Consider the following 26,048-nt stretch of genomic DNA (forward strand, 5'->3'; position numbering starts at 1 on the left):
AGCCATGCGTCCTCCGAAACATAACCCAACCAAGCCGCACTGCTTCTTAACACAGCGCGCATCCAACCCGGAAGCCAGCCGCACCAATGTGTCGGAGGAAACACCGTGCACCTGGCGACCTGGTTAGCGTGCACTGCGCCCGGCCCGCCACAGGAGTCGCTAGTGCGTGATGAGACAAGGATATCCCTACCGGCCAAACCCTCCCTAACCCGGACGACGCAAGGCCAATTGTGCTTCGCCCCACGGACCTCCCGGTCACGGCCGGCTGCGACAGAGCCTGGGCGTGAACCCAGAGTCTCTAGTGGCCCTAGACCACTGCGCAACCCGGGAGGCCCCCATTTCCCTTCTTGGCCGCTAGGTTTTATGCGTATTATGAGAACCTCCACTGTAGGGCTCCATTGAGCAGAAAATGGAGTTGAGAAATAAATCATACATCACTGAAAAGCTGGGATGGGGTCCCGCTCTTTTTAATAATTGCCATCAAAACTGTTGTATTTTCCCAAGATTGTATTTAGTAATGTTGCTCAGTGATGCAATGACTGGCTTATTTGAACACACAGCTCCATAGTGTAGGCCTGTATAAAACTTTTCTTTGCTAATAATGACATTGCTGTGTCGGCCATATAAAAAAAGAAGACTGAAAAGCCGGTGGATGACTTTTGAATGCGCGTGCTGGTATGAACTATGAATTAATGGGCTTACCTCCTCTACTGAGCTGGGTCTGGTGCGAGTGTCCAGGATGTAGCCTACTGAGGCGGGGCTCACTCAAGACAGAGAGGGAATGCTTTGACATTTTTGCCTCCGCTTGGAAACTAAATCCTGGATGATAACAAGTGTGAAGCGTCAGATATCAGGAAGATTAACCAGGATTAAATACAAATATATAAAATGAAAATAATTCTGTTTTGTATTTTGAAAATGTACTGACCCAAGCAGGCCATATGCAGGCTTGATTTAACTGACAGGTGAGCTCGGTAAATGTTGCCTGGCAAGCGGACAGCCCTGAATGTCGAGACCTGCAATCTCTTTAGCTAATTCATCTGTACTTCATGTCATGTGCCAAAGAAAAAAATGGATCTCTATGGCCAGATGCATTGTTGCCCCAAGTTTCGTCCAAATCGGGCCTGTATTTTTATTTTACCTTCATTTAACTAGGCAAGTCAGTTAAGAATAAATTCTTATTTTCAATGACAGCCTAGGAACAGTGGGTTAACTGCCTGTTCAGGGGCAGAACCTTGTCAGGTCTGGGATTTAAACTTGCAACCTTTCGGTTACAAGTCCAACACTCTAACCACTAGGCTACTATTGTCTGAGATATTGCGTCTGACTAACGGATTGAAGGACATCGATCAACAGTCCCCTCCCCGATTTCATCGTTTAAATTTTTTTTATTTCACCTTTATATAACCAGGTAGGCTAGTTGAGAACAAGTTCTCATTTACAACTGCAACCTGGCCAAGATAAAGCAAAGCAGGTCGACACATACAACAACATAGAATGGAATAAACAAACATACAATCAATAATACAGTGGAAAAATATATATACAGCATGTGCAAATGAGGTAGGATGAGAGAGGTGAGGCAATAAATAAATTGTGGGGGACAATTAAGAAAATGAAACAGGAGAATGAGAGACATTGCGTGTTGATCTAGTTCCCTTTGTCTGTCATTAGAAGCTGTCATAATACACATTTACTTTTGTTTTATTTAGACAACGAATTCATGCAACCTTTGGTCCAGTGGCAGCTTTTATCTTCAATGTATTCTCCGTTTTTCAAAGTGAGCCTAGTGATTCTGAAAGTCAATTTCCTTCCCAAAATTCCAGTAGCTTCCCTCAGCCCTTTGAAGAGGAGGGGATCCATACTGAATGGCATAAATTTTCATCCAAATTAGAATGTTTATCTCAGCTTAGTTCACCTACATGTTGCTGCCTTCCTTCTGCTTGCCTCTTGTGTGAGGGAGAAAGAGAGGGGCAATGCATTTTCATGGACAAACGAACTTCAGATAAAAAATAGCTTATCCAGCTCTGGGATTTGGCTGATATGCTTTGTAGCAGGAATTACATTTTGATTGTGTTGTTCCAAACAGCGCAAGTACAGCTGGGACACTGTAGAGGGAGGGAGGTGGACTGGTGAGAGGGGAGGAGATAGAGAGAGAAAGAGGTGGGGAGAGAGAGGGTGTGAAGCGAGATAGAGAGAGAGAGTGGGGTAGAGAGAGAGAGAGCGAAAGAGACAGAGAGAGAAGAGGGGGTGGAGAGAGAGAGAGAGAGAGAGAGAGCGAAAGAGAGCGAGAGAGAGAGAAAGAATGGAGGCAAAGTAGCTCATGTTTACACACAGACACACACATTCACACACACATACACTGTACATTGTGTCAACAGTTCCCCAGTCCTCAATGGAAGAGAGGAACAGGCAGGAGAGTAGATAAAAATTTAGTGTCTCAGTGTTTCAGAGTATTAAGAATGATGATGGATCTACGTCCCAAATGGCATCCTATTCCCTTTATAGGGCTCTGGTCAAAAGTAGTGCACTATAAAGGGAATATGGTGCCATTTGGGACGCCGGCTAACTGACAAATGTATGATTATCAAACATGATTAAACCTTCACATAGCCTACCGGTTACTATAACACTGTTATACTGTGACGCACTGGAAAATCAGTCATTTGAGGAAGCCTATCAGATTATTAAACACCATACCGTTAGGTATGATTGAGGCACTAGATTGTTGGAGATGAAGAAACGACTGCTCGTAATTTTGTGATTATTAACACATTTAGGCCTGCTGAAGTCGACAGTACAGTGGGCCTACATCAACTGTGAAGAGTGAAAGGTCTCTGTCAGGGTTTAGGGGACCTCTGCTCTCTTGAGAAGTGTGTTCCTTGACCCCTTCTCCATTAGTTAGGAAAATAAGTCAGTATCCGTGAGTTGAGGTAAACACTGCTCTGTTTACATCTTCCTCTTCATCATCGTCTTCTTCTTAGTCTTCTTCAGAGAGTTGAGGTGAACATTGTTCTATTTGAAAGACTGCTCTTTGACAACTTCACTGTTATCAGAAGTCAAAGTTGAAGAGAAGAACTCCACCTATGTAATGATGATGTCCTTCAAAGATCACATCGACCACAGTGTTGTACTAAATTTAACCCCTGTCATTTAACACAACTGGACAAAAACTGAAAGAGTGCACCTTGCGCCTCATGACATGTAAAGAAAGACAAAAGTAACAGAGAGTACTCCACATGCCAGTTCACGTGTCAGGTGGAACAAGACAATTAGCACATCTGACCTCTAATTGGTAGAGAACAAAAGCTTTGAAAGTTTAGTTCCATGAGGTAGACATTTGAGAAAGGTCTCTTCTCGAAAGTAATTTCCTGATCTTGTCAAAAAAAACTTTACTTTGGTAATCTTCTGATGTTTCATTTTCTTTGGGATCCACACAAACAGACAGCATCATTAGCTGAAAATAGTCTTCCCATTACGTGCAAGGTCAATGCTTTGAGCTCTGTAAACACAGATTCAAACATTTCTTCAGTTTTGTCCTGGATGTCTCATATAAAGAGCTTCATTCAACATGTTCGGTAGATAAACTGAAAGCACGTCTTTGTCCCAAATGGCATCCTATTCCCTTTCAAAAGTAGTGCACTATATAAGGAATAGGTGCCATTTGGGACGAATCTGAACAGAGAGCATCATTAAATGGAAAATAGGCCTCCCATTACGTGAGGTAAATACTTTTAGCTCTGCAAACACAGACTGAAGTTTAGTTTTCATCAGCTGTATCCTGGATGTCTCACATCATAATAAAAAGTTTCCTTATAATATGAGACATCCTGCATGGAACATAGTTGCAGTATTCATTGACCTTTTTAATGAGATTCTTCATTCAACATGTTCTGCAGATAAACTGAAAGCATGGTTGCATGCCAAATTGCACTATGTTCCCTTTAAAGTGCACTACTTTGACCAGGGATCATTGGGACTATTTATAGGGAATATGGTGACATTTGTGGGACACACAAACTGAGAGCATCATTAAAGAAAATAGTCTTCCCACGTTATAGATCAAAGCTTTTAGCTCAGGCAAACACAAACGTCCGTTTTAATTATCTCTAGTAGTTCAATAACAAGGTTGTTCTTATCATCATCACCCGATTTCCTGAGAAAAAGCACAATAAGACATTAAGATTTAAAGGATGACTGCTTTTTTCAACTAATAACCCAAATATACTTTAAATAAGACACGGATGAAGAGTAACTGTGGTGTCTCCTATTAGTGACTCTCAGACAACACACGCAAGCACACACACACGAGCACACACACAGACACATGCACAAACGCACACACGCACGCACGCACGCACACACACACACACACACACACACACACACACACACACACACACACACACACACACACACACACACACACACACACACACACACACACACACACACACACACTGCTTCAAAAGTCGTTAAGGTTTCCTTGTGTTGATTTTCTAACAGCCAGTTAAGAACCTAGTGCACTAATGAAAGAAAATGAAAAGCAACAGCTCTGAAAAGCATTCGGCGATTCAATTGGACATTAATAAATGCATTAGCCTTACTTGTGTTAAAGCATTATTATCGTGTTAACTTGGTGGAACAGAACTATGTAGAATATGCTAATGAATTCTGGCTTCCTGTTTAAAATAAATAAATAAAAGCTTTGCCTTTCTTGCACTAACATACGCAATTGTACCTTCTTAGTAGCACTGACTTTGCTGATAGCTGCTTTGTGGAAAAGTGTTACTTTCTGTGATATGTATTTACCTTTATTTAATCAGGGAGTCACAATTGAGACCAGTGTTTATTTTATGAGGGAACAACCAACCCTAGTTATTTCAACTGGAAACAACCCAGCCCTAGTTATTTCAACTGGAAACAACTCAACCCTAGTTATTTCAACTGGAAACAACCCAGCCCTAGTTATTTCAACTGGAAACAACTCAACTCTAGTTATTTCAACTGGAGACAACTCAACCCTAGTTATTTCAACTGGAAACAACCCAACCCTAGTTATTTCAGCTGGAAACAAGCCAACCGTAGTTATTTCAGCTGGAAACAAGCCAACTGTAGTTATTTCAACTGGAAACAAGCCAACCGTAGTTATTTCAAATGAAAATGACACAACCCTAGTTATTTCAACTGGAAACGACACATGCCCGCTGTGAATCAGGTAAACCGATATACTTGAGGAAATACTGTATGTTTTGAACACACAAACATTGAACTCATACCTGATTTCCCACCGTTGCGGCACGCTAACATAGACTGCCCAACCCCCCTTCTCACTCACTTCTGTCATCATGAAGTGCTTTGAGAGACTAGTCAAGGATCATAAAACCTTCACTTTACCGGCCACCCTAGACCCACTTCAGTTTCCATACCACCCCAACAGATCCACAGACGATGGAATCGCCATCACACTGCACACTGCCCTATCCCTTTTGGACAAAAGGAATACCTATATAAGAATGCTGTTCATTGACTACAGCTCAGCATTCAACACCCTAGTACCCTCCAAGCTCATCATTAAGCTGGAGGCCCTGGGTCTCAACCCCGCCGTGTGCAATTAGGTCCTGGACTTTCTGATGAGCCAGCCCCAGGTGGTGAATGTAGGAAACAACATCTCCATTTCGCTGACCCTCAACACTGGGGCCCCACAAGGGTGCGTGCTCAGCCCCCTCATGTACTCCCTGTTCATCCACGACTGCGTGGCCATGCATGCCTCCAACTCAATCATCAAGTTTGCAGATGACACAACAGTAGTGGGCTTGATTACCAACAACGACGAGACAGCCTATAGGGAGAAGATAAGGGCACTTGGAGTGTGGTGTCAGGAAAACAACCTCTCAACGTCAACAAAACAAAGGAGATGATCGTGGACTACAGGGAACAGCAGAAGGAGCACCTCCCCATCCACATCGAAGGGACAGCAGTGGAGAAATTGTAAAGTTTTAAGTTCATTGGCGTACACATCACAGACAAACTGAAATCGTCCACCCAAACAGACAGTGTGGTGAAGAAGGTGGAACAGAGCCTCTTCAACCTCAGGAGGCTGAAGAAATGTGGCTTGTTACCCAAAACCCTTACCAACATTAACAGATGTATAATCGAGAGCATCCTGTCAGGCTGTAATACAGCCTGGTACGGCAACTGCACCTCCCTCAACCACAAGGCGCTCCAGAGGGTAGTGAGGTCTGCACAACACACCGGGGGCAAACTACCTGTCCTCCATGACACCTACAGCACCTGATGTCACAGGAAGGCCAAAAAGATCATCAAGGACTTCAACCACCCGAGCCACTGCCTATTCACGCCGTTACCATCCAGAAGGCGAGGTCAGTCCTGGTGCATTAAAATTGGGACCGAGAGACTGAAAATAGCTTGTATCTCAAGGCCATCAGACTGCAAAACACCAATCACTAACTCAGAGGCTGCTGCCTACATTGAGACCCAATCACTGGCCACTTTAATAAATGGATCACAAGTCACTTCATACAATGCCACTTTAAATAATGCAACTTTTATAATGTTTACATATCTTACATTACTCATATCACATGTATATACTGTATTTTATACCATCTATTGCACCGTGCCTATGTCGCTCGCCCATCGCTCATCCATATACTTACATGTACATATTCTCATTCACCCCTTTAGATTTGTGTGTATTAGGTGTTTGTTTGGAAATTGTTAGATTACTTGTTAGATATTACTGCACTGTCGGAACTAGAAGCACAAGCATTTTGCTACACTGGTGTTAACATCTGCTAACCATGTGTTTGTGACAAATGAACATTTGATTTGGTATGACCACATTTTCTTTTCATAGCATCACATGATATCAATTTAATACATTTCATCAAAAATCTAATACAGTATAAAACAAATTAAATACAACACATATTGAGAAACGTAAATATACTGAATGACGTAATTAAACACAAAAACACAGTCAAGTAAACCAAACAAATAAACAATATTATTCATATGTGGTTGTGTCACCTTGTTATCTTAAAGGGATAGTTCGGGATTTGGCAATGAAACACTTTATCTACTTCCTCAGAGTCAGATGAACTCGTAAATATCATTTTTATGTACAGTTGAAGTTAACATACACCGAAGCCAAATACATTTAAACTCTGTTTTTCACAATTCCTGACATTTAATCGTAGTAAAAATTCCCTGTCTTAGGTCAGTTAGGATCACCACTTTATGTTAAGAATGTGACATGTCAGAAAAATAGCAGAGAGAATGATTTATTTAAGCTTTTATCACATTCCCAGTGGGTCAGAAGTTTACATTGGGTCAAACATTTCAGGTAGCCTTCCACAAGGTTCCCACAATAATTTGGGTGAATTTTGGCCCATTCCTCCTGACAGAGCTGGTGTAACTGAGTCAGGTTTGTAGGCCTTCCTGCTCACACACTCTTTTTAGGTTCTGCCCACAAATTTTCTATAAGATGGAGGTCAGGGCTTTGTGATGGCCACTCCAATAACTTGACTTTGTTGTCCTTAAGCCATTTTGCCACAACTTTGGAAGTATGCTTGGGGTCATTGTCCGTTTGGAAGACCCATTTGTGACCAAGCTATAACTTCCTGACTGATGTCTTGAAATGTTGCTTCAATATATCCACATCATTTTCCTGTCTCCTGATACCATCTATTTTGTGAAGTGCACCAGTCCCTCCTGCAGCAAAGCACCCCCACAACATAATGCTGCCACCCCTGTGCTTCACGGTTGGGATGGTGTTATTCAGCTTGCAAGCCTCGAACATTTTTCCTCCAAACATAACGATTGTCATTATGGCCAAGCAGTTCTATTTTTGTTTCATCAGACCAGAGGACATTTCTCCAAAAGTAATGATCTTTGTCCCCATGTGCAGTTGCAAACCGTAGTCTGGCTTTTTTATGGTGGTTGTGGAGCAGTGGCTTCTTCCTTGCTGAGCGGCCTTTCAGGTTATGTCAATATTGGACTCGTTTTACTGTGCATATACAGTGCCTTGCGAAAGTATTCGGCCCCCTTGAACTTTGCGACCTTTTGCCACATTTCAGGCTTCAAACATAAAGATATAAAACTTTATTTTTTTGTGAAGAATCAACAACAAGTGGGACACAATCATGAAGTGGAACGACATTTATTGGATATTTCAAACTTTTTTAACAAATCAAAAACTGAAAAATTGGGCGTGCAAAATTATTCAGCCCCCTTAAGTTAATACTTTGTAGCGCCACCTTTTGCTGCGATTACAGCTATAAGTCGCTTGGGGTATGTCTCTATCAGTTTTGCACATCGAGAGACCGAATTTTTTTCCCATTCCTCCTTGCAAAACAGCTCGAGCTCAGTGAGGTTGGATGGAGAGCATTTGTGAACAGCAGTTTTCAGTTCTTTCCACAGATTCTCGATTGGATTCAGGTCTGGACTTTGACTTGGCCATTCTAACACCTGGATATGTTTATTTTTGAACCATTCCATTGTAGATTTTGCTTTATGTTTTGGATCATTGTCTTGTTGGAAGACAAATCTCCGTCCCAGTCTCAGGTCTTTTGCAGACTCCATCAGGTTTTCTTCCAGAATGGTCCTGTATTTGGCTCCATCCATCTTCCCATCAATTTTAACCATCTTCCCTGTCCCTGCTGAAGAAAAGCAGGCCCAAACCATGATGCTGCCACCCCCATGTTTGACAGTGGGGATGGTGTGTTCAGGGTGATGAGCTGTGTTGCTTTTACGCCAAACATAAGGTTTTGCATTGTTGCCAAAAAGTTCAATTTTGGTTTCATCTGACCAGAGCACCTTCTTCCATATGTTTGGTGTGTCTCCCAGGTGGCTTGTGGCAAACTTTAAATGACACTTTTTATGGATATCTTTAAGAAATGGCTTTCTTCTTGCCACTCTTCCATAAAGGCCAGATTTGTGCAATATACGACTGATTGTTGTCCTATGGACAGAGTCTCCCACCTCAGGTGGATTGTATTTATCATCATTAGTCATTTAGGTCAACATTGGATCATTCAGAGATCCTCACTGAACTTCTGGAGAGAGTTTGCTGCACTGAAAGTAAAGGGGCTGAATAATTTTGCACGCCCAATTTTTCAGTTTTTGATTTGTTAAAAAAGTTTGAAATATCCAATAAATGTCGTTCCACTTTAGGATTGTGTCCCACTTGTTGTTGATTCTTCACAAAAAAATAGTTTTATATCTTTATGTTTGAAGCCTGAAATGTGGCAAAAGGTCGCAAAGTTCAAGGGGGCCGAATACTTTCGCAAGGCACTGTAGATACATTTCTACCGGTTTCCTCCTGCATCTTCACAAGGTCCTTTGCTGTTGTTCTGGGATTGATTTGCACTTTTCTCACCAAAGTACGTTCATTTCTAGGAGGCAGAACATGTCTCCTTCCTGAGTGGTATGATGACTGTGCAGTCCCATGGTGTTTAGACTTGCGCACTATTGTTTGTCCAGATGAACGTGGTACCTTCAGGTGTTTGGAAATTGCTCCCAAGGATGAACCAGATTTGTGGAGGTCTACAATTTTTTTTCTGAGGTCTTTTGATGATTTCTTTGGCTGATTTCTTTTGATTTTCCTATGGTGTCAAGCAAAGAGGCACAGAGTTTGACGGTAGGCGTTTGAAATACATCCACAGGTACACCTCCAATTGACTCAAATAATGTAATTTAGCCTAATTGAAGCTTCTAAAGCCATGACATCGTTTTCGGGAATTTTCCAAGCTGTTTAAAGGCACAGTAAATTTAGTGTATGTAAACTTCTGACCCAATGGAATTGAATGGAAGTGAAATAATCTGTCTGTAAACAATTGTTGGAAAAATTACTTGTGCCATGCACAAAGTAGATGTCCTAACCGACTTGCCAAATCTATAGTTTGCTAACAAGAAATTTGTGGAGTGGTTGAAAACTAGTTTTAATGACTCCAACCTAAGTGTATGTAAACTTTCGACTTCAACTGTATCTGCGTGCAGTTAGAAGGACGTTGCAAACTAGCGTTAGTGTGATTGCTAACTAGCGTTAGTGTGATTGCTAACTAGCGTTAGTGTGATTGCTAACTAGTGTTTGTGTGATTGCTAACTAGCGTTAGTGTGATTGCTAACTAGCGTTTGCACAATGACTGGAAGTCTATGGGAACAGCCATCTTTGCACTAGTTAATATTGGCTTGTGAAATTACCTCTAACTTCCTTTATAGTTCATCTGCCTCTGGGTGAAGCCTCATTGCCAAAATCCCAAACTATCCCTTTAAGATGAATACTCTAACTGTAAGTCCTTCTGGATAAGAGTGTCTTCTAGATTACTCTAATATAAAGGGTACAGTCTGGGTTTCGACAACAAAAAAACATAACAGCCTGGCCCTACCGCCACTGGTATTTACATTGTCCCATCATATGTCGAGTGACGCGGTGGTCTAAGGCACTGCATCTCATTGCCTGAGGCATCACTACAGACACCCTGGTTTGAATCCAGGCTATATCACAACCGGACGTAATTGGGAAGCGCACAATTGTCCCAGCGTTGTCCGAGTTTGACCGGTGTAGGTCGTCATTGTAAATAAGTATTTGTTCTTAACTGTCTTGCATAGTTAAAGGTTCAATAAAAAATAAAACCTGTATGTTATTTGTAGTAGGATCACAGCAGGATATATTGTATACAGACTCCACGGGAGAGTGTAATAGAAATATATATGTGTGTGTGGACATGTTTAACTATTCTTGTGGGGACTTTTGGCAAACAAACAAACATTTGACCAACTGGGGACATTTTGGTGGTCCCCAAGAGCTCAAATGCTATTTCTAGGGGCTTTTAGATTTACGTTAAGGGTTAGGAGCTAGAGTTAGTTTTAGTTTTAGGGTTAGGGATAGGAGCTAGGTTTAGCTTTAGGATTAGGTTTAGGGTTAAGGTTAGATTTTTGGGTTAAGGTTAGGGTTAAGGTTAGGGTTAGGGTAAGGTTTAAGAAGGTTTCTGTTTATACTGGTACCAAACCATGGGTTGCACTGGCCTATTGCAACATATTTCCCTGTTTCTATATTGTACATCATACTGGTCTGGAGAGGGTGAGAAATCATGAAAGGCTGAGAGTAAGGGTAAGAGTACGGGTTAGGGTTAGGGAAAATAGGATTTTGAATGGGACTGAATTGCTGAAGTGCATGCGTACGTGTGCGTGTGTATCACAGTCTGATTGTTGGTTGGTGTGACGATACTGCCAGGAGGAATTAAATGTAGCTTTATCATTCATTAGTCTCCCAAATAACACATATTTACAAAGAAGATCCAGGCTTAGCAGCACAGAGACAGATAGCCTTGATTGCATTTTGTATTTCTTCACACACGCACACACATAGAAAGGCCTTGGGGTCTTCCGATACACTCAAGCACTGTTGCTATAGCAGCAGACAGAAGACAGTGAGCCCCTGCATACGGTATATTCAGAGTGTAAAAGGTGAATGGGGTGTGTGTGTGTGTGTGTGTGTGTGTGTGTGTGTGTGTGTGTGTGTGTGTGTGTGTGTGTGTAGCGATTAACCAACATTTTGTTTTGGGGAGATTTAATTAAACAACTACTTGACCGACATCTGTTCAATTCCATTTTTTTTTTAACTCTGTTTATTTAGTTTTACACACAAGACAATATAAATAATATACTAAACTAGAAAAAATACACGAAAGAATTTGCTTTAAAGATACCGTACTTTAGACAAGTTAAACACACCGGGCAGAAGGCTACAAAAGTTAAAAGGCAATCTGTAGTACAGGGACAGAGCAGACACCTCACCATTGTTCCTGTAAACAGACAAGGGATAAGGTTGGAGAAATGCAACCACTCACAGACAGTCATGGCCACAGACCAACCATCCACTGGACCAAAAATAAACTTTATAAACAATGCTTTATATATATATATAATCATTTTATGAAAGTGTGAACAAAAGTTTTTTTCAATGAAAGAACAGGGCAAAAGAAGTTCACATTTTAGTCTCTGACCAGGGAAGAGGAACAAGGCATCCGCAGGTCACAATCAATAAGCACATCCTCAATCTTAATGCCCCCCCCCCCAAAAAAAACACTAAGAAATGCTCATCCAACCCACAAGTAAGCACAGGGGAGTCAAATACAGACTTGTTTTTGTTTTAATATGAATGCCTTCAGAGGATGGACTATTTAAAGTAAGACCAGAATGGAGCCCAAGCCTCATTAAACAGTTTGGGGTTCCCACGTGTATTGAATAGATTTTCTTCTTGTTTCAGAGAGCACAACACATCTCTCACCCAATATTTATAAGATGGGGGAGCTGCCATCTTCCAGTTCTGTAGTATTAGCCGTCTAGCTAAAAGAGTTGTATAAGTAACAGTGTCCAACTGAATTCTTGACAGGGGGGGTACCTATGGGCAGTACTCCAAAAAGGGCTGAAAGGGGAGACGGATCTATAACAGTGTCATATATATCAGAGAAACATTTAAATATTAATTCCCAGAAACCTGACAGTTTATGACAGCCCCAAAACATATGCAAAGGTGTTTCTGGTTCTGTTTTACATCAGACACAGGTAGGATCAAAATCAGAGGATATTCTTCCAAGTTTGCCCCGGACCAGTGGATACAGTGAACCACCTTGAATAAGGCTGTGTCTAGTGCTAAAAGAGGACGAATGCACCCTGTGCAGCACAGATTCCCAGGCGTCTTCCCCAAGTTCCTCCCCCAAATCCTTTTCCCATCGAGTCTTTAAAGGCACCAAATAAGGGTTCTGTAAGTCATTCATGATTGCATTTACATCTGGAATTGCGCCCCTAGTAAGCTTGTTCAACTCCAAAATGCTCTCCATAGCTGTATTCGCAGGCCTATGGGGAAATTCAGGGATGTTAGCTCTGACAAAGTTCCTAGTCTGGAGATAGAGGAAAAACTGGGATTGGGGAAGGTTGAACTTTTCCTGTAGCTGAGCAAAAGAGGCAAATGTATCATCAAAGAATAATTGGGCTAGTGAGGAGAGGCCTAGTGAGTGCCAGATGGCAAAAGTCCCATCTAAAGATGGAGGAAATTAAATGTTCTGATTGATTGGGCCTGGTAGAGAAAAGCCTCGGAGGCTAAAGGCTAAATGGAACTGATTCCAAATTTTAAGAGACTGCTTTACAATTGAGTTGACACACCTTTTGCCTAGGGACACTGGGAGAGACAAGCACAACACAGAAGAAAGTGCAGCAGGTTTACACGATTCAGACTCCATCTGGACCCAGAGTGGTTTATGGCCAGTAGGATCAGTCTGCAGCCAGTTCAAAAGGGCTCTGAAATTTGCAGCCTGAATGTCTGAAAATTTGGTAGAGCTAAACCACCCAATGCCTTAGGCTTCTGTAAATGTTTGCCATCCCAAATAAAATACATGAATGTTTGATCCAGTGAATTACAAAAAGATTTTGGAATAAAAAGGTTTTAAACATTGAAATAAATATACACATTTGGGCAACACATTTATTTTAATGACATTAATCCTTCCAATAAGAGAAATAGGTAGCGAATTCCAAAAAGTAAAAGATTGTTTCAAACTGTCTGCTAGAGCAACAATTTTTTTCCTGAAACAAATTTGAATATATCCTTGTCACTTTAACTCCCAAGTAGGTGAATTGATCCCGGACAATCCTAAACTGAAAACTTGTAAAAGAGCACTTTGAAGCAGCCTTATTTACAGGAAAAATTTCACTCTTGCCTAGATTCAGCTTGTACCCTGAGATTGATCCAAACTTTTTAAGAACAGATAAGGCACGTGGCAATGAGGTATCAGGGTTGGAGAGAACCAAAAGGAGGTGATCAGCATATAGCGAGATTTTCTGCTCTAAGCCTGTACGGATTATTCCTTGAATGGCATCATTAGAGCGTAGTGCAATGGCGTGAGGCTCGATTGCCAAAGCAAACAACAAGGGGGAGAGTGGACAACCCTGTCTGGATCCGTGGTCCAAGGGAAAATAGTCAGAGGACAAGTTGTTAGTCCGTACAGAAGCCATGGGAGAAAAATAAAGAATCTTAATCCACGCAATGAATTTAGGGCCAAAGCCAAATCTATAAATAATATACTAGGTAGTTGTTAGGTAGTTGTTAGGTAGTCCCACTCAACGCGGTCAAAAGCTTTTTCCGCATGAAGTGAGACCACCACCTCCGGGTCCCCTGATGCTAGGTAGTACAGTATATTCATAAGGTGTCTAATATTGAAAAACAAATGCCTATTTCTCACTAAGCCGGTCTGGTCAGAGTGTATATTCCTGCATTGATTATTTATTTTTGGACAAAAAACTTCTGCCTAACCTTCGGCGGTGTACTTACGAGAGTATTGTTATTTCTGACCATTCACCATTAGTGCTTGAACTAAACTTCTTTTGATTTTCCCATGAAGTCAAGCAAAGAGGCAATGAGTTTGAAGGTAGGCATTTAAATACATACACAGGTACACCTACAATTGACTCAAATGATGTCAATTAGCCTATCAGAAGCTGCTAAAGCCATGACATAATTTTCTGGGATTTTCCAAGCTGTTTAAAGGCACAGTCAACTTAGTGTATGTAAACTTCTAACCCACTGGAATTGTGATACAGTGAATTATCCTCTTTGGGCTAGGGGGCCTTATTTTCACGTCTGGATGAAAAGCGTGCCCAAAGTAAACTGCCTGTTACTCAGGCCCAGAAGCTAGGATATGTATATAACTGCCTGGTTTTTCATCCGGACGTCAAAATGCGGCCCCCTACCCAAGAGAGGTTAACAAGACATTTGTGGAGTGGTTGATAAATGAGTTTAAATGACTCCAACCTTACTGTATGTAAACTTCCGACTTCAACTGTACCTGGCGTTGAATTAGTTTCTAGAAATAAGGTGATTTCAGAATAAATTAAATTGACAAACTCCTTATCTGGGAATAAAATGGGGTTAAGAACCCATTGATAACACATAGGAGGTTGCTGGGGAAACTCTAGTTCAAGCACTACTGGTGAATGGTCAGAAATAACAATACTCTCGTAAGTACACCGCTGAAGGTTAGGCAGAAGTTAATCCCCCCCAAAAATCAACAAATGGGAATCTAAATTGGGTATAGCAGATAAAAAGGAAGAAATTAAACTTGTGCCATCCTAATTGGAAGCATAAACACTAGCCAAAACAAGAGGGGTAGAAAACAGTTTACCGGTTACTATGACGTATCGTCCCTTAGGATCAGCAATAACCTCAGAAGCTACAAAGGGAGTAGATTTATCAAACAAAATGGCAGCACCTCTTGATTTACTATGAAAGTTAGAGTGGATCACTTGACCAACCCAGTCCTTACGTATCCTAAAATGCTCACCAGTCCTCAAGTGAATCTCTTGTAGAAATGCAACATTTGCATTCAAACCCTTTAAGCGTGTCACCACCCTTTTACGCTTCACAGGGTTGTTAACCCCTTTGATGTTCCACGAAATGTACTTGATCGCATTATTTTGGCCACCATGAGCACTCCCATTATGCAACCCTGTCATTAGAGCATAGAGTGGAAAAGCAATGAATACCCAAAATCCCCATAATAACTTGTCTCAGAGTAATACTGTACGGTGCAAGATACTTGACAAAAGTACAGAAAAAAAGACAGAATGACAACATTAGAACTGAACAATTCCTCCCCCCAACCATCTCCCCCCATCCCAGACAGTAACTCCCCAAACGAGGTACAAGCAATGTTCGCTTTTCACAGTATGTCTGTGAGAGTGCGGTGTTAAACCCAAACCCACAGTCCCGCTCTTTAAAGTCACGTTTTGTGTGGATCAAGCAGCAAAAAGAGAGAAAAATAAAAGTCAACGCCTTGTGCAAACAAAATTACAAAAGCGTCACTTGTAGGTGTATATAATTATATTCCCAGTCTTATAACAGAGAGAGAAAATAAATCAAATGTATAAAGGCTCTCAACCAAAAACCTAATTTGAAGGGAGCAAATCGTAGTAAGACGATCAAAAAAAATAATAATAATAATTGTCTAGTTTGACGATAAGACAACATACAGCCAAGACCAAAAAAGTATGTGTGTGCAACGTTGAATGTTTGCTGGGCATAAATGACATTCAAAATCTTTAAAATTGAAGTGAAGACCCCTAAAAACATGTAGCCCCGGGAACATTTACTGTTTACTGGGTCGGTACAAACATATGCAGTAAACAAATAACCAAAAATATTTTGAGTCACTGAGACAATATGTAAACAAACTGAATAGGTGAATGAGACAGCCTGGAAACAAAGGATTTAAGTAAAACCTTAATACAATGAAATTAAAATGACTGAATGCTTGTAAGGCAAGCACACTAGATGATCAAATAAACATGAATGTGTTCGACAACTCCCCAACTATACAATAATACTATTTTATAACTAAACATAATTGTGCCACAGGTGGGCTACTTACTATCCACAGTTCGCAATGCAACAGATGCTGATCTATGAGCAAGTTCAAGACTTCTTGATGTGATGTTGAATGTGAGCCATAGCCTCATCCGGAGAATCAAATGTGTAGTCTTTACCATCATGAGATAGTAGTTAGTCGTTTGGCCTGTGCGAAAGCTGTGCGCTGCTTGAAAACAGTGGGGAAGTAGTCCTGGTAGATAGAGAAGCTCTGTCCTTGAATGCTCAGAGTGGCTCGTCTGAGAATCTCCATCTTCTCCCTGAAGGATGATGTCACGGGGCCTCTCACCATCCCGGGGCATAGGGCGCAACGACCGATGGGCACGACCAATCAGGGGCGTCTCTGATTGAGAAGCATCCTTCAGCAGCCTAAAAATTACATCCGTTGCGTGAGGCATTTCCGCTGACTCTGGGACCGATACCAGTCTCAGGTTATGGCGGCGAAAGAATCCCTTTAAACTCACACAGCTCTCTTTCACCTTTTTCAAATCTGCAGCCAGGCGTTTCACGTCAGCCTCCAGGGAGGTAGTTAAGTTGGAGTCATTGGTAGCGGAGGTCTCCAGTGCTGCAATCGTTGTAGTGTGCAACTCTGTTGTTGTTTTGAGTGATGTGATTGCTGGCACCGTCTCGTTCAGCAGGATGGTTAGATCTGCTTTTAAAGTATCAGAAACCTCCTGTATTTGGGCATCAATCACAGCAACTACCTCCGTTTTCATTTCAACTATCTCAGAGCGTAGTAGTTTGATGGCCTTGAGAATGTTCATTTCAGCGCCGCCAGGCCAAGCCGTACCCCAGGGTAAAGTGTGAGTCCCCGGGCCCTGAGACTCAGGAGAGGGCGGTGATACGAGTGGGTCTTGTAGACCGGGTTTTCTCAAAGTCACTTTTTTGGCCTTATGTTTCATCGACATGCTGACATTCGAAAGCAAATGCATCTTGGTTTTTACGGAAAGGGATCACCAAACTTCTATTTGAAAATAAATACGATTCTGCTGCAAAATTCACATAAACTTAAAGAATATTGCGGGAGGAAACGGAAAACACATCAGTCGCACATGGCGCCCCACCAACCACCCCGGTTCAATTCCATTTTGTTCGTTTTTTTGTTAGCCCAACGTGTCATTTCTCTAGAGATATCAAATCATTCAGGCTCGTGGTAATGGCTTGAGCGGAGTGAGGGGAATGGTATCAAACACATGGTTTCTATGGGTTTGATGCCATTTGATGCCATAGATAAAAGACAGTAATGTGCAGCCGTTTTCATCGACCTGGCCAAGGCTTTCGACTCTGTCAATCACCGCATTCTTAGGGCCTGTTGTCCGGACCTCTGGCAGTCTCTATGGGAGTGCCACAGGGTTCAATTCTCGGGCCGACTCTTTTCTCTGTATATATCAATGATGTCATTCTTGCTGGTGGTGATTCTCTGATCCACCTCTACGTAGACGACACCATTCTGTATACATCTGGCCCTTCCTTGGACACTGTGTTAACAAACCTCCAAACGAGCTTCAATGCCATACAACACTCCTTCATGCTCGTCAACCGAACACTGCCCGCACCAACCCGCCCGAATAGCATCACTGCTCTGGACGGTTCTGTCTTAGAATATGTGGACAACTACAAATACCTAGGTGTCTGGTTAGACTGTAAACTCTCCTTCCAGACTCACATTAAGCATCTCCAATCCAAAATTAAATCTATAATTGGCTTCCTATTTCGCAAACAAAGCCTCCTTCACTCATGCTGCCGAACATACCCTCGTAAAACTGACTATCCTACCGATCCTTTACTTCGGCGATGTCATTTACAAAATAGCCTCCAACACTCTACTCAGCAAATTGGATGTAATCTATCACAGTGCCATCCGTTTTGTCACCAAAGCTCATATACTACCCACCACTGCGACCTGTGTGCTCTCGTTGGCTGGCCCTCGCTTCATATTCGTCGCCAAACCCATTGGCTCCAGGTCATCTATAAGTCTTTGCTAGGTAAAGCCCCGCATTATCTCAGCTCACTGGTCACCATAGCAACACCCACCCGTAGCACACGCTCCAGCAGGTATATTTTACTGGTCAACCCCAAAGCCAATACCTCTTTGGCCGCCTTTCCTTCCAGTTCTCTGCTGCCAATGATTGGAACGAATTGCAAAAATCACTGAAGCTGGAGACTCAAATCTCCCTCACTAACTTTAAGAATCAGCTGTCAGAACAGCTTACCGATCACTGTACCTGTGCACAGCCCATCTGTAGATAGCCCACCCATCTACCTCATCCCATATTGTTATTGATTTTTTGCTATTTTGCACCCCAATATCTCTACTTGCACATCCTCATCTGCACATCTATCACTGCTTTGCTTTATCTTGGCTAGGTCACAGTTGTAAATGATCACTTGTTCTCAATTGGCCTACCTGGTTAAATAAAGGTGAAAAAATATATATATATTTTTTTTATCCATTGGCTCCATTCCAGCCATTATTATGAGCCGTCCTCCCCTTACCAGCCTCGACTGTACTACATATAAATGAATGCTAGGTGTTTTATATCACTTGCACATCTAGAGGCCTAAACAAAGGCTTCCAAACTGGCTGTGATTACTGGGCAAAACAGATCAAATAGATGTTTGTAGGAAAAAGGGGGAGGCTTGCAAGCCGAAGAACACCATCCAAACCATGATAGACATGGGTGGCAGCATCATGTTGTGGGGGTGCTTTGCTGCAGGAGGGACTGGTGCACTTCACAAAATAGATGGCATTATGAGGGAGGATAATTATGGGGATGTATTGAAGCAACATCTCAAGACATCAGTCAGGAAGTTAAAGCTTGGTCGCAAATGGGTCTTCCAAATGAACAATGACCCCAAGCATACTTCCAAAGTTGTGGCGAAATGGCTTAAGGACAACAAAGTCAAGGTGTTGGAGTGGCCATCACAAAGCCCTGACCTCAATCCTATAGAAATGTGTGGGCAGAACTGAAAAAGCATGTGCGAGCAAGGAGGCCTACACACCTGACTCAGTAGATCCAGCTCTGTCAGGAGGAATGGGTCAAAATTCACCCAGCTTGTGGAAGACTACCTGAAACGTTTGGCCCAAGTTAAACAATTTATAGGCAATGCTACCAAATGCTACTAATTGAGTGTATGTAAACTTCTGACCCACTGGGAATGTGATGAAAAAAATAAAAGCTGAAATAAATTATTCTCTCTACTGATGTTCTGACATTTCACATTCTTAAAATAAAGTGGTGATCCTAATTGACCTAAGACAGGGAATTTTTACTAGGATTAAATGTCAGGAATTGTGAAAAACTGAGTTCAAATGTATTTGGCTAAGGTGTATGTAACCTTCCGACTTCAACTGTACATTTAATTGTTAGGGATCAGACAAGTAGCCGAGCAGGTAAAGCATTGGGCCAGTAAGCGAAAGGTCGCTTGTTCGAATACCTGAGCCAACAAGGTGGAAAAATCTGCCGTTCTGCCCATGAGCAAAGCAGTTGACCCCCAACAACAACTGTTGAGCGCTGATTATGTTCATTAAGGCAGCTCCCCAGACCTCTCTGATTCAGAGGGGTTGTGTTAAATGCACAAGACACATTTAGATTGAATCCATTCAGTTATGGAACTGACTAGATATACCCTTTCCCTACTAGTTGCTTTATGCAGACTGGAGGCTCTGTATGGCATGTGCAACAAATATAGCCTCTTACAAAACACACCTTCAAATATGTTAATGAGTCAAGAACAACAATACCATGCACCAACTAGTATTCAAAAGGTTTTTGGTACCCCAAAAATGTGATGTGGTGCTGTATTCTGTGGTGTGGTGGATTGCAGTAAATTACTAGCAGCAATTGGCCATTAAGTTACTATAGATTTACAGGAGGTTTTGTAGAATTCTTAATTCTTAGATCCCTCTAACATGATTGATATAACAACCACCAGTGAAAGAGCAGGAAGCCAAATTCAAAACAACAGAAATCTCATAATTAAAATTCCTCAAACATAGAACTATTTTACACCATTTTAAAGATAAACTTGTTGTTAATCCCACCACAGTGTCCGATTTCAAAAAGGCTTTACGACGAAAGCACACCAAACGATTATGTTAGGTCTGCACCTAGTCACAGAAAATCACAGCTATTTTTCCAGCCAAAGAGAGGAGTCATAAAAAGCAGAAATAGAGATAAAATGAATCACTAACCTTTGATGATCTTCATCAGATGACACTCATAGGGCTTCATGTTACACAATACATGTATGTTTTGTTCGATAAAGTTCATATTTATATCCAAAAATCTCAGTTTACATTGGCGCATTACGTTCAGTAATGTTTTGCTTCCAAAACATCAGGTGATTCTGCAGAGAGCCACATCCATTTACAGAAATACTCATCATAAATGTTGATGAAAATACAAGTGTTATGGATGGAACTGCAGATAAACTTCTCCTTAATGCAGATTTCAAAAAAGCTTTACCGAAAAACTACACCATGCAATAATCTGAGTACGGCGCTCAGACACAAAAACAAGCCATACAGATATCCGCCATGTTGTGGAGTCAACAGAAGTCAGAAATAGCATTATAAATATTCACTTACCTTTGATGATCTTCATCAGAATGCACTCCCAGGAATCCCAGTTCCACAATAAATGTTTGATTTGTTCGATAAAGTCCATCATTTATGTCCAAATACCTCATTTTTGTTCGCACGTTCAGTACACAATCCAAACTCACAGGCGCGGGCAAGTCCAGGCGAAAGTTCAGACGAAAAGTCATAATACAGTTCGGAGAAACATGTCAAATGAAGTTCAGAATCAATCTTTAGGATGTTTTTATCATAAATCTTCAATAATGTTTCAACCAGAGAATTCCTTTGTCTGTAGAAATGCAATGGAACACGTGATCAGCTCATGGCACTCTGCCAGACCCCTGACTCAATTAGCTCTCATTCCCTCCTCCTTCACAGTAGAAGCCTCAAACAAGGTTCTAAAGACTGTTGCCATCTAGTGGAAGCCTTAGGAAGTGCAATATGACCCCATAGACACTGTATATTCGATAGGCAATGACTTGAAAAACTACAAACCTCAGAATTCCTGATTTTATTTTTTCTCAGGTTTTTGTCTGCCATATGAGTTCTGTTATAGTCACAGACATCATTCAAACAGTTTTAGAAACTTCTGAGTGTTTTCTATACAAATATACTAATAATATGCATATATTAGCAACTGGGCCTGAGTAACAGGCAGTTTACTCTGGGCACCTTATTCATCCAAGCTACTCAATACTGCCCCCAGCCAAAAGATGTTAAAAAACTGAATGTTACTTTATTATGTGCGGGTACAGCATTCTCACTCACAGGTACAACAAATATAGACTCTTACAAGGCACGGCGTAAAATATGTTAATGAGCTCCAACAAGAAAATGTTCCCACAATGCACCATCATTTACAGTATGCTGCAGTAAATAAACACCAACATAGGTAATACAGTACTTTATTGTAAAGAAATACAGTATGTTGTTCATTTTTACAGAAGGCTTCTAATTACAGTTAATAACTGTATTTTTCAGCATTTTACCCATAATGCACCAAAATAAAATAAAATTTTATTTGCCACGTCACATACAACAGATGTTGCCCTTCCAGTGAAATGCTTACTTACAAGCCCTTAACCAACAACTCCGTTTTAAGAAAATACCTAAAAAAGTAAGAGATAAGAAAAAACAATAATTAAAGAAGTAAATAACAGTAGCGGGGCTATATACAGGTGGTACAGGTTCCGAGTCAATGTGTCAATGTGCGGGGGCACCAGTGTCAAGGTAATTGAGGTAGTTATGTACATGCAGGTAGGGTTACATAAGTGGCTATGCATAGATAATAAGAGAGAGTAGCAGCAGCGTTTGGTGCAAATAGTCTGGGTAGCCACTTGATTAACTGTTCAGGAGTCTTATGGCTTGGGGGTGAAAGCTGATTAGAAGCCTCTTGAACCTAGAATTGGTGCTCCAGTACCGCTTGCCGTGCGGTAGCAGAGAGAACAGTTCATGACTAGAGTGGCTGGAGTCTTTGACAATTTTTAGGGCCTTCCTCTGATACCGCATGGTATAGAGGTCCTGGATGGCAGGAAGCTTGGCCCCGGTGATGTACTGGGCCGTACGCATTACGCTCTGTAGAGCCTTGCAGTCGGAGGCCGAGCAGTTGCCATACCAGGCAGTGATTCAACCCGTCAGAGTGCTCTCGATGGTGCAACTTTAAAACCTTTTGGGGATCTGAGGACCCATGCCAAGTCTTTTCAGTCTCCTGAGGTTTTGCCATGCCCTCTTCACGACTGTCTTGATGTGCTTGGACCATGTTGGTTTGTTGGTGATGTGGATGCCAAGGAACTTGAAGCTCTCAACCTTCTCCACTGCAGCCTCGTCGATGAGAATGGGGGCGTGCTCAAGCCTCCTTTTCCTGTAGTCCACAATCATCTCCTTTGTCATGATCACGTTAAGGGAGAGGTTGTTGAAACATGTATGAGAGCATCAGCTGGTCCGGATGACTGTGTGATCATGCTCTACAGCATTTAATTTGTTCTGTAAAACACATTTAAGTTAGTCTCTTTTCCTCCCCTCCCCTCCCCTCCTCCCCTCTCCTTTCCTCTCCTTCCATCCCATCATCTCCTCTCACTACTCCTCTCGCTCTCAAATTACCCTGCTGTTCAAGATGGTTCTTTCTCCTCCTTCTCACTGTCCATGTCTGCTGTGCTATGATTATTTATAAAATCCTCTAAGGCCTCACTCCCCTCTATCTGAGACACCTACTGCAGCCCTCATCCTCCACATACAACACCCGTTCTGCCAGTCACATTCTGTTAAAGGTCCCCAAAGCACACATATGCCCTAAAAATGGTCTTTTCAGTTTGCTGCAGCTAACGACTGGAACGAGCTGCAAAAAAACACTCAAACTGGACCGTTTTATCTCCATCTCTTAATTGAAAGACTCAATCATGGACACTCTTACTGACAGTTGTGGCTGCTTGTCATGATGTATTGTTGTCTCTACCTTCTTGCCCTTTGTGCTGTTGTCTGTGCCCAATAATGTTTGTACCATGTATAGTGCTGCTACCATGTTGGGCTGCTGCCATGTTGTGTTGCTACCATGCTGTGTTTTCATGTGTTGCTGCCATGCTGTGTTGTTGTCTTATAGGTCTCTCTTTATGTAGTATTGTGGTGTCTCTCTTGTCATGATGTGTTGTTGTCTTATAGGTCTCTCTTTATGTAGTATTGTGGTGTCTCTCTTGTCATGCTGTGTTGTTGTCTTATAGGTCTCTCTTTATGTAGTATTGTGGTGTCTCTCTTGTCATGCTGTGTTGTTGTCTTATAGGTCTCTCTTTATGTAGTATTGTGGTGTCTCTCTTGTCATGCTGTGTTGTTGTCTTATAGGTCTCTCTTTATGTAGTATTGTGGCGTCTCTCTTGTCATGCTGTGTTGTTGTCTTATAGGTCTCTCTTTATGTAGTATTGTGGTGTCTCTCTTGTCATGCTGTGTTGTTGTCTTATAGGTCTCTCTTTATGTAGTATTGTGGTGTCTCTCTTGTCATGCTGTGTTGTTGTCTTATAGGTCTCTCTTTATGTAGTATTGTGGTGTCTCTCTTGTCATGCTGTGTTGTTGTCTTATAGGTCTCTCTTTATGTAGTATTGTGGTGTCTCTCTTGTCATGCTGTGTTGTTGTCTTATAGGTCTCTCTTTATGTAGTATTGTGGTGTCTCTCTTGTCATGCTGTGTTGTTGTCTTATAGGTCTCTCTTTATGTAGTATTGTGGTGTCTCTCTTGTCATGCTGTGTTGTTGTCTTATAGGTCTCTCTTTATGTAGTATTGTGGTGTCTCTCTTGTCATGCTGTGTTTTGTCCTATGTTTTTATTTGACTTTTTTAAATCCCAGCCCCCGTCCCCACAGGAGGCCTTTCGCCTTCTGGTAGGCCGTCACTGTAAATAAGAATTTGTTCTTAACTCACTTGCCTAGTTAAATAAAGGTTAAATAAATAATTAAACCCTTACACTATGGCTTGACTATGGATCACCAGCCTTAAGGAATACCCAGCCGTCATTGTTATAGGGATAATACTGGATTGGAATGCGGCTCGGAATGTGTGATTTGATTGTGAGAGCCTCAAGTACATATGTATTTATTAATTAATTCAAAATAAGGGAAAGGCAAAGTTATTTACTCACACACACACGAGCTCATGCGCACACACACACATCTATTCCTCCCAACATAATTAATTACTGCCATCTCCTGCTGTCTATGTTAATGCTCCATCATATTTCCTTAACAAATTCAGCAGCATCAAGGTAGGTTAGACACTGTGCAGGAAAAACACATTCACCACCAGCAGAAGAAGCGCATTTTAAATTTCCTACATTTATTTCCTACACCAAAGGACCCACTCATTTCATTTTACTCTGTGAGTCCATGGTGCTGTGCAATTAGCAACACTGGGTATCTCTGAGCACTTGGTATAGGCTGTGTAAAGTGGACAGCACTTGGGCTAGGCTGTGTAGAGTGGGCAGCACTTGGGCTAGGCTGTGTAGAGTGGACAGCACTTGGGCTAGGCTATGTAGTGGACAGCACTTGGGCTAGGCTGTGTAGAGTGGATAACACTTGGGCTAGGCTGTGTAGAGTGGACAACAATTGGGCTTGGCTGTGTAGAGTGGACAGTTCTTGGGAAAGGCTGTGTAGAGTGGACAGCACTTGGGCTAGGCTGTGTAGAGTGGACAGCTCTTGGGCTAGGCTGTGTAAAGTGGACAGCACTTTGGATAGGCTGAGTAGAGTGGACAGTTCTTGGGCTAGGCTGAGTAGAGTGGACAGTTCTTGTGCTAGACTGTATAGAGGGGACAGTACTTGCTCAAGGCTGTGTAGAGTGGACATCACTTGGGCTAGGCTGTGTAGAGTGCACAGCTCTTGGGATTGGCTGTGTTGCATGGACAGCTCTTGTGCTAGACTGTGTAGCACGGACAGCTCTTGGGCTAGTCTGAGAAGAGTGGACAGCATTTGGGCTAGGCTGTGTAGAGTGGACAGCTCTTTGGCTAGGCTGTGTAGAGTGGACAGCTCTTGGGCTAGACCGAGTAGAGTGGACAGCTCTTTGGCTAGGCTGTGTAGAGTGGACAGCTCTTTGGCTAGGCTGTGTAGACTGGACAGCTCTTTGGCTAGGCTGTGTAGAGTGGACAGCTCTTGGGCTAGACCGAGTAGAGTGGACAGCTCTTTGGCTAGGCTGTGTAGAGTGGACAGCTCTTTGGCTAGGCTGTGTAGACTGGACAGCTCTTGGGCTAGACCGAGTAGAGTGGACAGCTCTTTGGCTAGGCTGTGTAGAGTGGACAGCACTTGGGCTAGGCTGTGCAGAGTGGACAGCTCTTTTGCAAGACTGTGTAGAGTGGAGAGCTCTTGGGCTAGGCTGTGTAGAGTGGACAGCTCTTTGGCAAGACTGTGTAGAGTGGACAGGTCTTGGGCTAGGCTGAGTAGAGTGGACAGCACTTGGGCTAGGCTGTGTAGAGTGGACAGAGCTTGGGCTAGGCTGTGTAGAGTGGACAGAGCTTGGGCTAGGCTGTGTAGAGTGGACAGCTCTTGGGAT

Source organism: Oncorhynchus kisutch, linkage group LG11 (genome assembly GCF_002021735.2).
Source record: "Oncorhynchus kisutch isolate 150728-3 linkage group LG11, Okis_V2, whole genome shotgun sequence".
Classification (NCBI taxonomy): Eukaryota; Metazoa; Chordata; class Actinopteri; order Salmoniformes; family Salmonidae; genus Oncorhynchus; species Oncorhynchus kisutch.